This window comes from Dama dama, chromosome 23, assembly GCF_033118175.1.
Source record: "Dama dama isolate Ldn47 chromosome 23, ASM3311817v1, whole genome shotgun sequence".
NCBI lineage: Eukaryota > Metazoa > Chordata > Mammalia > Artiodactyla > Cervidae > Dama > Dama dama.
The window spans coordinates 63,180,418-63,194,389 of NC_083703.1; the positions used below are offsets into that span (position 1 = coordinate 63,180,418).

General features: G+C 38.2%; 1 protein-coding gene across 2 annotated transcripts in view; it reads left to right on the forward strand.

Annotated features, from left to right (window-relative positions):
- The window catches only part of CBFA2T2 (CBFA2/RUNX1 partner transcriptional co-repressor 2), a 141,659-nt gene that overhangs the window by 44,641 nt on the left and 83,046 nt on the right, over positions 1–13,972 (forward strand). The gene's annotated exons all lie outside the window — the stretch shown is intronic.

The window sequence follows — 13,972 nt, forward strand, 5'->3', positions numbered from 1 at the left end:
AGTTTCATTTCAGAGCCAGAATGTGTTAAAGATATGAAATACCAGGCCTTATTAAGAGAGTTTTCAGGGAAAGTGATAAAAGTAAAATTTTCTATGAAAATGCAAGAGAAAAATGGGATAAACTGGAGAATTTGTAAGGTTTTCCAGCAGGATGTATGAATTATATGTTTATCTGTAGATTCTGTAGTTACTTTATAAAAGTAGAAAGCTATCATTAACCTCAGTATTTTGTGTCTTCAACTGAAATATTGTGTGCTTGAAATATTGAATGATTTAAGTTTTCTTATGTTTCATGCTTCCTAAGTTATCAAAAGATAGAAAATAAAAAAGACTACCCGGAAGGAATTCAACTTAGATGTATATAAAAATCTGTTACGGTCACTTCCACATTTGAGTGAAAGAATTTGAACTGAATTAGTTGTAAAAACTTTCTCAGAAGTGAATATTTTCTGACTAACTTTTGAAATAAAACCAGAAACACTTTCCTAGGGTAAGAAGAAAAAATTCCAATGTATCAAGTGGGAAATCATAAGGAAAGTAGCATCTTTGTATTATTCCAGTTGTTGTATAAGTGCTAGGCCAGTTGTGAGTTTTAATCTTTACCTTATGTTCGCTTTTACCTGGAGAACTGGGAATTTAGATCTCTTTAACTGCTTGTGTGGTTTTTGGACTTTAGTTTCCTCTAGGTAATAATAGGGGATTCCCTGGTGATGGTAGTTGTAAAGAACCTACCTACCAGTGTAGGAGACATAGAGATACGGGTTCAATCCCTGGGTTGGAAGATCCCCTGGAGGAGGGCATGGCAACCCACTCCAGTATTCTTCCCTGGAGAATCCCAGGGACAGAGGAGCCTGACGGGCTATAGTTCATAGGGTTGCAAAGAGTCAGACATGACTAAAGCAGCTTATTACATGTACAGGTAATAATAGACAGGCTTCAGCAATAGGTACTTGTCTTAATACTAATAAAACTCATATTTTAGGCTTTTCAACCTCAAATTTGAGTACCTGAAGAATATATAGATGTATTTTTTTTAAATCTTCCTAAGTGAAGTGCAAATCACTCAGTCATGCCCAATCTTTGTGACTCGATGGACTCTACAATCACAAAGAAGGATTCCATGTACAGTCCATGAAATTCTCCAGGCCAGAATGTTGGCATGGGTAGCCTTTCCCTTCTCCAGGGGATCTTACCAACCCAGGACTTGAACCCAGGTCTCCCACATTAAACAAGACATCAAAATCAGGCAAACTTCTTATAAGAGCATAATCACCTCAAAATAATCAAGAGAAATTACCATTATATATTTTAAAAAACTTGTTTAGGGTGAAACTTCCTGAATGGTGGAGTAAGAGGCTTGGCAAATTCCTTCCTCTCAAATTTTTTGCAGTTAAAACTGGGCAGAATTGTTCAAAGCAACTGTTCTTGTACTGGCTTGTTCCCAGCAGCATTACTCAACAACCAAAAGTTGGAAATAGTCCAAATATCTGTCAGCTAGTAAGTATAAAGAATGTGGTACATCCACCAATAGAGTACTACTCTGCAGTAAAAAAGGAATGAATGTTGATACTTGGATGAACCTCAGAAGCATTGTACTTGAGTTACGGTAGTCAGGTATGAAAGACAACATATTATGATTTCATTTATTTTTATGATTTCATTTATTTATTAATGAATGGTTAATTTATAGGAGCAGAGTAAGCAGGTTAGTGGTTTCCTAGAACTGTGGGTATAAATGGGATTTAATGTAAAGGACCATAAAGGATCTCTGGGGAGCAATTGAAATGTTCTAAAATGAGATTGTGGTGATGGTTATACAGCTCTATAAATTTACTAAAAATCATTGAATTATACATTTAAAAACAGGTAAATGTTATGGTATGTATGCTAAGCCTTGGACTTCCAAGATGGTGCAGTGGTAAAGAATTCACCTGTCAGGCAGGAGACTTGGGTTTGATCCCTGGGTCAGGAAGATCCTCTGGAGAAAGAAATGGCAACCCACTCTAGTATTCTTGCCTAGGAAATCCCATGGACAAAGGAGCCTGGTGGGCTACAGTCCACGGGATGGCAGTGTCAGACTCAACTTAGCAACTCAGCAGCAGCAGCAGCATGCTATACCTCAATAAAACTCTTAGGTTGGGTTCCCCCCACCTCCACCATTCTAAAGGAGACGCCCAAGTAGAGCACATTTCTGCAGATGGGTTTACTTAAATGGCTTTTTTCAGCCTATTTAATTCAGGTATTCTGAGAGCTTGAGGCCAGCAGGAGATGGAACACTGGCTTTGATCTTAGGCATGTCAATGACACTAACCTTGTAAGTTTTTAAATTTATAAAATAGGGTTCAGTAAATACCCAACTTTAAAAAACCTGACAAGAATTTGGACATTGAGTTTTGTCATTCACATAAGTCTTCTGAAAGATAGTGAGAGCTGTAGATCATAGTAACTTGACAACTCTTCCACCTTCTTGCAAATAGGTATCCACCCCTGGGATGAATGATACCTTATCTGGGACAAGGCAGGGGTAGCAAAAATGGTCAACATGTTTGGGGAAATCAATTCTAGGCTAGTAGTTTTTCATAGTTATTAGCAAAGTAGTCTTGAAATTATTAAAAGTTTTTGCCATTTCAAAACAGTAGCTTTCCCATAAAAATTCTTGGAGAGAACATAACTTGATTTGACCACAGCATATTTAATAAGAATTTAATTCAACTTCAGAACTTATCCTCTCCTTGCTCTATTTTTTAAAACTTTTTTTTTTTTTAATTAATTTTTGGCTGTGCTGGTCTTCATTGCTACACGGGCTTTGTCTAGTTGCAGCAAGTGAGGCTACTCTTTGTTACAGTGGACAGGCTTCTCATTGCAGTGGCGTCTCTTGTTAGGGAGCACATGCTCTAGGCATGCAGGCTTCAGTAGTTGTGGCACACAGGCGCAGTAGTTTTGGCTCTCGGGAACCCGTGTCCCCTCCATTGACATGTGGTTTCTTATCCATTGCACCACCAGGGAGTCGCCCTTGCTCTATTTTAGTTAAATGAACAAGTTGGATTTTTGTTTTGTTCTGCTATTTCTTTTTGGCCACATCATGCAGCTTGTGGGATCTTAGTTCCCAGGATTGAATCTAGGCCCACAGCAGTGAAAGCACCACGTCCTCACCACCAGACCGCGCAGGGGCTCCCAAAGTGGGAGCTGGATTAGATTCTTTCTAAAGTTGATATTCTGTGGTTCAATCCTGTTAAATTATTTTTGAAGCAATTAGGAAATTTCAGTTTATCTAACAAATAAACATTGAGTATGTTGATCAAAACATACCAGTTGTCCTCAGAGAATCGTGATAGACTCAGGTCAACAAAAAACTGAAAATCTTAAGTACAGTGTGGTATTATGTCAGACTTCTTGGACAGCACTGTGAGGGGCCGATTGTCAACTCTGCTTGCTTTGAGAATCCTCTCTCCTTAAGGGAAAGTCTCTAAGATAAGTCTTTAAAAGATGAATCCTTTCCCAGGTGTGTAGAGAAGAGCTTATTTGAAGTGCTCATAGTGAAGGAAAATGGTTGGTACTCTGATTTGAGTAGAATACCTGCATATCATCCCTCATGCCTTAAAATATAGGGTAATGTGTTGCTTTATTCTAGCAAATGAAAATTCCTGCTTCATTTATTTTCTGTTCCTCTGATCCATCAACTTTAAAAAATCTGCTATCACAATCAAATTGAATTCTTGATTTTAAATAATGATCCACAGCTGTTGCAGTCTGACTTGGTCCCATAAGGGTCGATGACTCAAACATCAAGAGAATTGTTTCAGCTTTGTTTTCAAGATCACTTGTGAATTTGATTGCTTCTCTGCTTTTTCTTTTTGACACAAAATTCTTACAAGCTTTGTAATGGTAACTATGTAAAGCAAATAATCAGGAAATTATGAAGTTTTTAATAATAGTAAAACAGGAACCTATACGTAGTCACATAAACTGGAAAGTTAAAATATCTTGTTTCTGGAAAGCCTCCAAACATCTCTTTCATTTTCAGGCTATTTTCAGGTTACTAGACTACATGGAAGATAAATTTAAATAAGACATAGAAACAAAAAAGTTGAAGCAAGAAGCAAAGCTATAAGAGACTCCTAACACCTAGTTTCACATCTGATTTGACAGATAGAGAGGGTTAATGATTTAGATAATATACTTAGTAGCTGAATTGGCACAGGTACTCCAGGCTATTTTTATAGAATTATGAGAGAAAATTAGTATCTCTTAAAATGGTTGCTGTAAATAACCTAAAAAAGAGGACACTCCATAGTCAGATCAGCTGTATATTTCAAACTTTAAACATTTGTTGTCACGCCTCATGGAACTGAAGATGAATGAGACAGCTTTTGTCCATTGAGGTTTTTGCAGGATTGTTTGACGTGGAGAAGCTGAGACAAACTGGCCTATGTTATCTTCTTACTACTCCCAATAAAGTTCTGTGTGGTCTAATCCCTTGCTTCTCACATAACTTCAGCCTCTTCCTGCAGGCTTAATGCTGTCTAGTCATGCCAACCTCCTTCCACTTCTTCAAACTAGCCACGCATCAAGTTCAGTTCAGTTGCTCAGTTGTGTCCGACTCTTTGCGACCCCATGGACTGCAACACACCAGGCTTCCCTGTCCATCACCAACTCCTGGAGCTTATTCAAACTCATGTCCATCGAGTCGGTAATACCATCCAACCATCTCATCCTCTGTCGTCCCCTTCTCCTCCTTCCTTGAATCTTGCCCAGTATCAGGGTCTTTTCAAATGAGTCAGTTCTTCACATCAGGTGACCAAAGTATTGGAGTTTCAGCTTCAGCATCAGTTCCTTCCAGTGAATATTCAGAGTTGATTTCCTTTAGGATTGACTGGTTTTATCTCCTTGCAGTCCAAGGGACTCTAAAGAGTCTTCTCCAACACCACAGTTCAAAACCATCAATTCTTCAGCGCTCAGCTTTCTTTGTAGTCCAACTCTCACATCCATACATGACTACTGGAAAAACTATAGCTTTGACTAGATGGACCTTTGTCGGCAAAGTAATATCTCTGCTTTTTAAGATGCTTTCAAGGAGCAAGCATCTTTTAATTTCATGACTATAGTCACCATCTGCAGTGATTTTGGAGCCCCCCAAAATTAAGTCTGTCATTGTTTCCGTTGTTTCCCCATCTATTTGCCACAAAGGGATGGGACCAGATGCCATGATCTTCATTTTCTGAATGTTGAATTTTTTTTTTTTTCCACCCCCCACCAACCCTCACCACCCCCATCAGTGCCTGCCTCACGAAGGACCGAGGAAAGGCCTCTGAATGTTGAGTTTTAAGCCAACTTTTTCACTCTCCTCTTTGACTTTCATCAAGAGGCTCTTTAGTTCTTTGCTTTCTGCCATAAGGGTGGTGTCCTCTGCATATCTGAGGTTATTGATATTTCTCCCTGCAATCTTGATTCCACCTTGTGCTTCATCCAGCCTGGCATTTCACATGATGTACTCTGCATAAAAGTTAAATAAGCAGGGTGACAATATACAGCCTTGATGTACTCCTTTCCCAATTTGTTGTTCCATATCCATTTCTAACTGTTGCTTCTTGACCTGCAAACAGATTTCTCAGGAGACAGGTCAGGTGGTCTGGTATTCCCATCTCTTGAAGAATTTTGCGTGGTTTGTTGTGATCCACCCAGTCAAAGGCTTTGGTGTAATCAATAAAGCAGAAGTAGATGCTTTTTTGGAACTCTGCTCTTTCGATGATCCAACAGATGTTGGCAATTTGATCTCTGGTTCCTCTGCCTTTTCAAAATCCAGCTTGAACATCTGGAAGTTCATGTACTGTTGAAGCCTGGCTTGGAGAATTTTGAGCATTACTTTGCTAGTGTGTGAGATGAGGGCAATTGTGTGGTAGTTTGAACATTGTTTGGCATTGCCTTTCTTTGGGATTGGAGTGAAAACTGACCTTTCCTGGTCCTGGGGCCACTGCTGAGTTTTCCAAATTTGCGGGCATACTGAGTGCAGCACTTTCACAGCATCATCTTTTAGGATTTGAAATAGCTCAGCTGGAATTCCATCACCTCCACTAGCTTTGTTCCTAGTGATGCTTCCTAAGGCCCACTTGACTTCACACTCCAGGATGCCTGGCTCTAGGTGAATGATCACACCATCGTGATTATCTGGGTTGTGAAGATCTTTTTTGTATAGTTTTTCTGTGCATTCTTGCCACCTCTTCTTAATATCTTCTGCTTCTGTTAGTTCATACTATTTCTGTCCTTTATTGTGCTCATCTTTGCATGAAATGTTCCCTTGGTATCTCTTAATTTTCTTGAAGAGATCTCTAGTCTTTCCCGTTCTGTTGTTTTCCTCTATTTCTTTGCATTGATCACTGAGAAAGGCTTTCTTATCTCTCCTTGCTATTTGGATCTCTGCATTCAAATGGGTATATCTTTCCTTTTCTCCTTTGCCTTTTGCTTCTGTTCTTTTCTCAGCTATTTGTAAGGCCTCCTCAGACAACCATTTTACCTTTTCGCATTTCTTTTTCTTGGCAATGGTCTTGATCACTGCCTCCTGTACAGTGTCACGAACCTCCCTCTGTAGTTTTTGAGGCACTTTATCAGATCTAATCCCTTGAATCTATTTGTCATGCCATGCATGCCTCTTCACATATATCCCGTCCCCTCTGCTTGAAATACTTGAAATACTCTTCATCTCCTTTTGAAAAAGAAGCCTAGTTCACTTCTTATCTTTTAATTATTCACTTTATCAGAGAATTCTCACTTCCCTCACTAACTCTCACTTCACCCCCTGATGGGAGGGTCCATAGTTCTAATCTTTTTCTAATTTTTTTTTCCCTTTATTTTAATAACAGTGGTTCCCAACCTTTTTTTGCACCAGGGACAGGTTTTATGAAAAACAGTTTGTCCATGAGTCAGAGTTGGGGGATGCCTTCAGGATGATTCAGGTATATACATTTGTTGATCCACACTGCATCAGCTCCACTTCAGATCATCAGGCATTAGATTCTCGTAAGGACCATGGTATCTGTATCCCAGCGCCATTGCTGATATGAGAGGAGGTGGCGCTCAGGCAGTAATGAGAGCAATGGCTGTAAAGACAGAAGAAGCTTCCCTTGTTCACCGCTCATCTCCTGCTCTGTGGCCTGGTACCTATAGGCCATGGACTGGTCCTGATCCATGGCCCAGGGGTTGGGGACTCCTGCTTTATTTACTGTTCATTATATATTTATGCATATGATAATTATAATACTTTTCCTTCCAACAGACTGCAAGCTCTGTGTGGACAGAGACTATATTTTTGTTCACTGTTGTATCTCCAACATATAGCATAATGCCTGGCCCAAGTAGGTGTATGAGTCTTTCTAAATCTATTCTGTTGCAATGAAACCATAGAAGCATAGTTTCATGTATAGAGCCGGATAGTAAACATTTTTGGCTTTATGGGCTAATATAATCTCTGTCTCAACTCTGTCGTTGTCGTGGAAAACCAGTTATAGATTGACAATATATAGACAAATGGGCTATATATAAGTTTTAGTAAAACTTTATTTACCAAAAGAATAAAGAATTTAGCAAAACTACGGCCTGCTGATCCCCGCTTTGAATAATCATCTCCTAAAAGGTCCGTCTAGTCAAGGCTATGGTTTTTCCAGTAGTCAGGCATGGATGTGAGAGTTGGACGGTGAAGAAAGCTGAACACTGAAGAATTGATGCTTTTAAACTGTGGTGTTGGAGAAGACTTTTGAGAGTCCCTTGGACTGCAAGGAGATCCAGCCAGTCTATCCTAAAGGAGATCAGTCCTGGGTGTTCATTGGAAGGACTGATGCTGAAGCTGAAACTCCAGTACTTTGGCCACCTCATGCAAAGAGTTGACGCACTGGAAAAGACCCTAATGCTGGGAAAGATAGGGGGCAGGAGGAGAAGGGGATGACAGAGGATGAGATGGCTGGGTGGCATCACTGACTCGATGGACATGGGTTTGGGTAGACTCCGGGACTTGGTGATGGACAGGGAGGCCTGGCATGTCGCAATTCATGGGGTCGCAAAGAGTTGGACGCAACTGAACTGAACTGAAATCATTTTTGTGGACCTGAAAGTTCTCTCATTATGCAGTCTTGCAAACTTTCCCTAAAGGTTTTTTAGATGATTTCATTTTTGTATAGGAGATGTTAAAGCATTAATTTTTTAAAAGACTGGTGTTAAAATATTTTTTCTTTCAAAATATAATCTTTAAGATTTTTATTTTCTTATTATTGTATTATATGTTTTTGCTTTCCCCAAGTTAGCAAGTATACTTGTACATTTAATTTTACATTTCTGTTTAAGTAAAACATTATTCTTTATATTAATTTAAAAATAAAACACTGGGGGACTGCCTTGACAATTCAGTGGTTAAGACTCTGTGCTTGTGCTTCAGGGGCACAGGTGTGAACCCTGGTCAGGAGCTAAGATCTCACATGCTGTGCAGCGAAGTAGAATAGAATAAAATATTTGGTTTTGGGGTAAAGCGTAGTTTTAAGTTTTATAATGTGTTAAATTTTAAAAAATATAATTCTGATGTTTGAGATGAAATATAATATTGTTTTTAAATGACAAAGAAGATTCCAAATATGCAAGTAAATATGATCCACAGTGGAAAATTCCCTGGCAGTCTAGTGGATAGGACTCAGTCTAGTGGATAGGACTCTGTGCTCTCACTGCTAATCTCTGCTCAGGGAAGTAAAATCCCACAAACTTCATGATATGGCCCCCCACAAAAGAAGACCATCTACAATGAAAATGTAGTTGACTGTAAGCATCAGTATTTATTGTTATTTTTTGACACCGTTGTTTGAGGATCTAGAGTCATCTTTATGTGCTGGATGAGAGATAGTTTTAATCTAATGAATCCAACTCAAAGGTCTGGATTACAAGCATATTTGTAGTATCATTTTTAGGCTTCTCAATTTTATGTTATATATTTTTAAAAACTAATTTTTTAAAATGTATTTATTTTTGTCTGTGCTGGCTCTTCATTGTTGTGCGGGCTGTCTCTAGTTGTGGCAAGCAGGGCTACTCTAGTTGTGGTATGTTGACTTCTCATTGCAGTGGCTTCTCTTGTTGCAGAGCAGGGGCTCTAGAGCACGGATTTCAGTAGTTGTCACAGGGACTTCATTGCCCCTCAGCAAGCGGGATCCTCCCAGACTAGGAATTGAACCCATGTCCCTTGCATTAGCAGGCAGACTCCTAACCACTGGACCACTTGGTCCTATGTGTCTTTCAGCAGTGGGCCATTATAGGTATGAAATGAACATTATTACTGATACATCAGTAAAAATAACAATTTAAAATAAGTTACTGTTCAGTACCACCACCATGGCAGTAGTTGTGATCAGTAGAGTAAGAAACCAAAGGAGAGACTGTCTTGAGCACCTTCATTAGAACCCCATGGACTGCTGCACACACTCACTTAATACCCCAGAGTTTTCAAACTGTTCTGTTGTGAGTGGGGACTTTTTTCCTTTTTGACAAGTGCTTATTTGGTGTTATAGAACATTTATAGTGGGCTGCAAGAATCATAAAACAGACCCTTGTTCACCCTGTGTTAACATTTTGTCCCATTTGCTTTATCATCATTGCATATTAGGTATATATAATTTTTAAAACCACTCTGAGAATACGTGAAACAGTGTCCCTCTTGCCTCCAAATACTTAAATGAGACAATGTCTAGATAATCCTCTTTTTCTATTCACTCATCTACCATGGTGATTTTCTGCTTCCATCATCCTTTCTGTTTTTATAGGTTGACATCTGCTAGAAGGGATAGCTTGCTTTTCTTCCTTATAGATTGATAGATTTTTAAAATTCAATTTTTATTTCACGTTATGCTTTAATCTATTATTACCATTTATTTTGATGCTCAGATTGTCTCACAGTTGACCACAGTAGCCCTTTCTAACTGGCATCAGTATCTTTTTGACATGCCCTCAACATTTCTGAGTAGTCTTTTATTTTCTTATATAAGATGTTGCCTGCTTATTTTGTGTTTTCCTGCCCTATCCTGGATCAGCCATTTCTCCAGGGAGCTCTGGTTTTACTAGAAAATGTGGTTTAGATATCAGGATCTGGATATAAGATGTGTTCACTGCTACAAGGTGTCATTGCTTCTAGACTCTGAGTAAACAGGTAGGAAGTATATGTATGAATGTGTTTGTGTGTGTATTCCTATGTCTATATGTTTTTATTATAAAAATTTATAATACAGTATCATGTATAATATAATAGCCATGTGTTCATATTGATACCTCCAATTCAAATCTAATATCCAGGGGCATATTCTAATTTTCCTATAGGAGGACATTAAAAAAAATGTTTGTTCCTCCCCAAGTTTTTGACTGCCCTGCGTGGCATTCAGGATCTTAGTTTCCACCACCCACCAGGGATTGAACCCATGTACCCTACAGTGGAAGCACAGAGTGTTAACCACTGGACAGCCAGAGAAGTCTTGGGAGGACATTTAAAAACAAAAATCCTTTACAAATTTCATTGTAAAGCAACCAACTAGCACCTGTGTTCACTATTCCTGATAGATTGCACTGTCATCCTTTATTTTTCAAAGTTGATGATAGGAGAAGGAAATGGCAACCCACTCCAGTATTCTTGCCTGGAAAAGTCCATGGACGGAGGAGTCTGGAGGGCTGAAGTCCATGGGATTACATGACTGAGCATGTGTGCACGAGGGTGGAGGGAAATGGGTTGGTAGCAATAAAGTGGTAGAACTAAAAAAAAAAAAAATAAAAAAAAATAAATAAAAGTTGATGATATATCATCTGATGATGTAGTCAGTGAAATAAATGAATATGTTGGCACGATGTTAAACCTCACGTCAGACTTCAATTTGTTTTGTCCGAGTTGCTTTAAAAAACTGTCTCTAGACACAGATGCCAAGGGGGAAAGTCGGGGGAAAGTGGGATAGGATGAATTGGGAGATGAGGATTGGCATGCATACACTGTTGATACTAAGTATAAAATAGCTCACTCATGAGCACCTACTGTGTAGTACAGGGAACTCTACTCAGTGCTCTGTGGCGACCTAAATGGGAAGGAATTTTTTAAAAATGGGGATGTCTGTATACATATAGCTGACTCACTTTGCCATACAGTAGAAAGTAACACAACATTGTAAAGCAAGTATACTCCAGTATAACTGTTCAAATCAGCCTGCCAATTTCACCCATAATTTGGCACACTTTAAAAAAAATGCTCTTTATTTTTTACTTTGTGTTATGGAAAATATCAAACAGACCTAAAAATGGACCCTCATGTAAGTAAACACCATGCTGCAGTAGTCACCAACTCAGCTTCTCTTGAAGGAAATCTTAGATAGCATATAAGTTTATTAATAACAGTTTCTGTGTATCTCTTAAGAAATAAAGAGTTTTCTTAAAAATGTAAATATTAAAAATTTTAAAACAATTCCTTAATATAATTAAATGTCAAGTGAGTCTTAAAAATTTCCCAGTCATAGGTTATTTTTTATGGTTCGTTCAAGTCAGAATCCACATAAAGTCCACATACTGCGTTTAAAGTCTTTTATTTCTCTTTATAGGTTCTCCTCCAGTTCCCTTCCTCTATCTCACCCTTTTTTCTATAAATCTAGGTTGTTTGCAGTATAGGTTTCTTCACATTCTGGACTTTGCTAATTGTACTTCCATGCTGTCACTAAGACATTCCTATATTTTCTCACTGTCCAGTAAATCTGATGTTAGATCCAAAGGCTTAATCAGATTCAGAGTTACTTTTTTTTCTCTTGGCTGAACTGGGTCTTCATTGTTGGCGTGAAGCTTTCTTTCGTTGTGGCGAGTGGGGGCTGCTCTAGTTGTGGTGCATTTTCTTCTCATCCCAGTGGCTTTTCTTGTTGTGGAGCACGGGCTCTAGGCTGGGGGGGCTTGAGTAGTTGTGATGCGCAGGCTTCTTTGCTCCATGGCATGCAGGGTCTTCTCAGACCATCTATCAATCAAACCCATGTCCCTGGCATTGGCAGGTGGGTTCTTAACCACTGAACCACTAGGGAAGTCCCCATATTTACTTTTTTGTTTTAAATCATGACTGCTTCACAGGTGATGGTATTACTTCCTCAGGGAAGCTCATTAATGTCCGTATATCTCATCTCATATAGTGGCAATTGATTTATTACCTAGATTAATTTTTTTCATCAGGGACTTGCAAAATGATTGTATTGTAAGTACGTATTTACCTCAGAGATAATTTCGGTTTCAGTTCCAGACCACTGCCATAAAGTGAGTATCACAGTAAAGTGAGTCACATGAGTTTTTTAGTTCCTCAGTGCATATTAATATTATGTTTACACTAAACAGTAGTCTATTTAAAGTGTGGAGTAGCAGGCCTAAAAAATGTACATACCTTAATTAAAAAATAGTTTATTGCTAAAAAATGCTAATCATCACCTGACAATGCAAGATTGCAGTCATTCACTTTGTTTAAAAAAAAGAAAAAAGAAGAAGAAGAAAAAAAATAGTATATGTAAAGTGCAATAAAATGAGTTATGCCTGTATATAATTTTTTCATTTTAGTTGGACTATTTCAGTAGGGATCTGTTTTCATGAAGTATTTGTTTTCCTAGAGGTACAGCTCATATAGGAAAGCAAGTAAAATGCTTGGTATATACTGGTTTCAGAATAATGAATTTGTCCCCTAGTATCCTTGAAAAGGTGAAAAATCAGTTAAGTTCCATTCTAAAGTCATGAATGTAAATATTTTGTTGTGTTTCAATCCATTGCAGTTATTATTACTATTTTACTGATGCCCAAATTACCACATTTTAGTTAGTGGGAGTCTCTTCAGGTTGGCTTCTTTTTTTTTTTTCCATTTATTTTTATTCATTGGAGGCTAATTACTTTACAATATTGTAGTGGTTTTTGCCATACATTGACATGAATCAGCCATGGATTTACATGTGTTCCCCATCCCGATCCCCGCTTCAGGTTGGCTTCTAAGTCCCTAAAACCTAACTCCAAAAGACTTGGATAGCTTAAAAAAAAAAACTTAAAAAAAGACTTGGATAGCTTAATTGATTTCTGATATGACAAGTTTTGTACATATCCTGCCCTATACCTGGAGTCAACTGTTTTTCTAAAGAGCTCTGCTTCCTTTTAGTGGGAAATGGTATTTAGGAACTGTAGTCTGGGTGCTAGAAGTGAAAGAACCATCTTTTTTTTACTTTTTAAAATAATACTAAAAAAAATAAAAATAAAATAATACTAGATTTATTTATTCTCTCCTGCACTTCCTATAGGTTAAAATTCCAAGGTATTTTAATTGGGTGATTGTGGTTAGTCATGTGAACAAGTTAATGCTGACATTGGCAAGAGATTTCAGTTCTTTACTATATAGACATCTTAGGGCTGCTGAAGTTTTTTTTTTTTTTTTTGCTGAAGTTTTTATGACATGGTGGCTAGCTTCTCCCAGAGCTAGTGATCCAGGACAACCAGTGGCATCTTTTGATTCATTTTTCTACTAGGCAATAGGCTATAGTTTTCTGGCTGTGAATCCAGACTACTTGGTGCTGACACTCACTTTGTGGGTTAAATAGCCAAGTTATGTAACTCTTTGTGCCTCATTTTCCTTAGCTATAACTTTGTGATAATGATAATATTTAGAAACTTTATAATATAGGGTCTTTGTGAAGATTCAGACAATTAAAACTGTCTCTGGCATTTAATACACAGGGTAAGCACTCAGCCGGCTGCTGTTGCTTCTATTACCGCCCCCACTGGGATGGAACTACAGACACAAAACCTAGTCAGTAAGTTGCCCTTGACAGAAATAGTCTTTCTTCTTATTTGCCCAAAATTGCCATGACTGACAATTTGTTTACAGATTCCAGATATTTCAAGTATGATAGAAAAGGGTTAGAGAATCGTAGCCACACCTGTTTTGATTATGTACATGGAGGATCTTTCATTC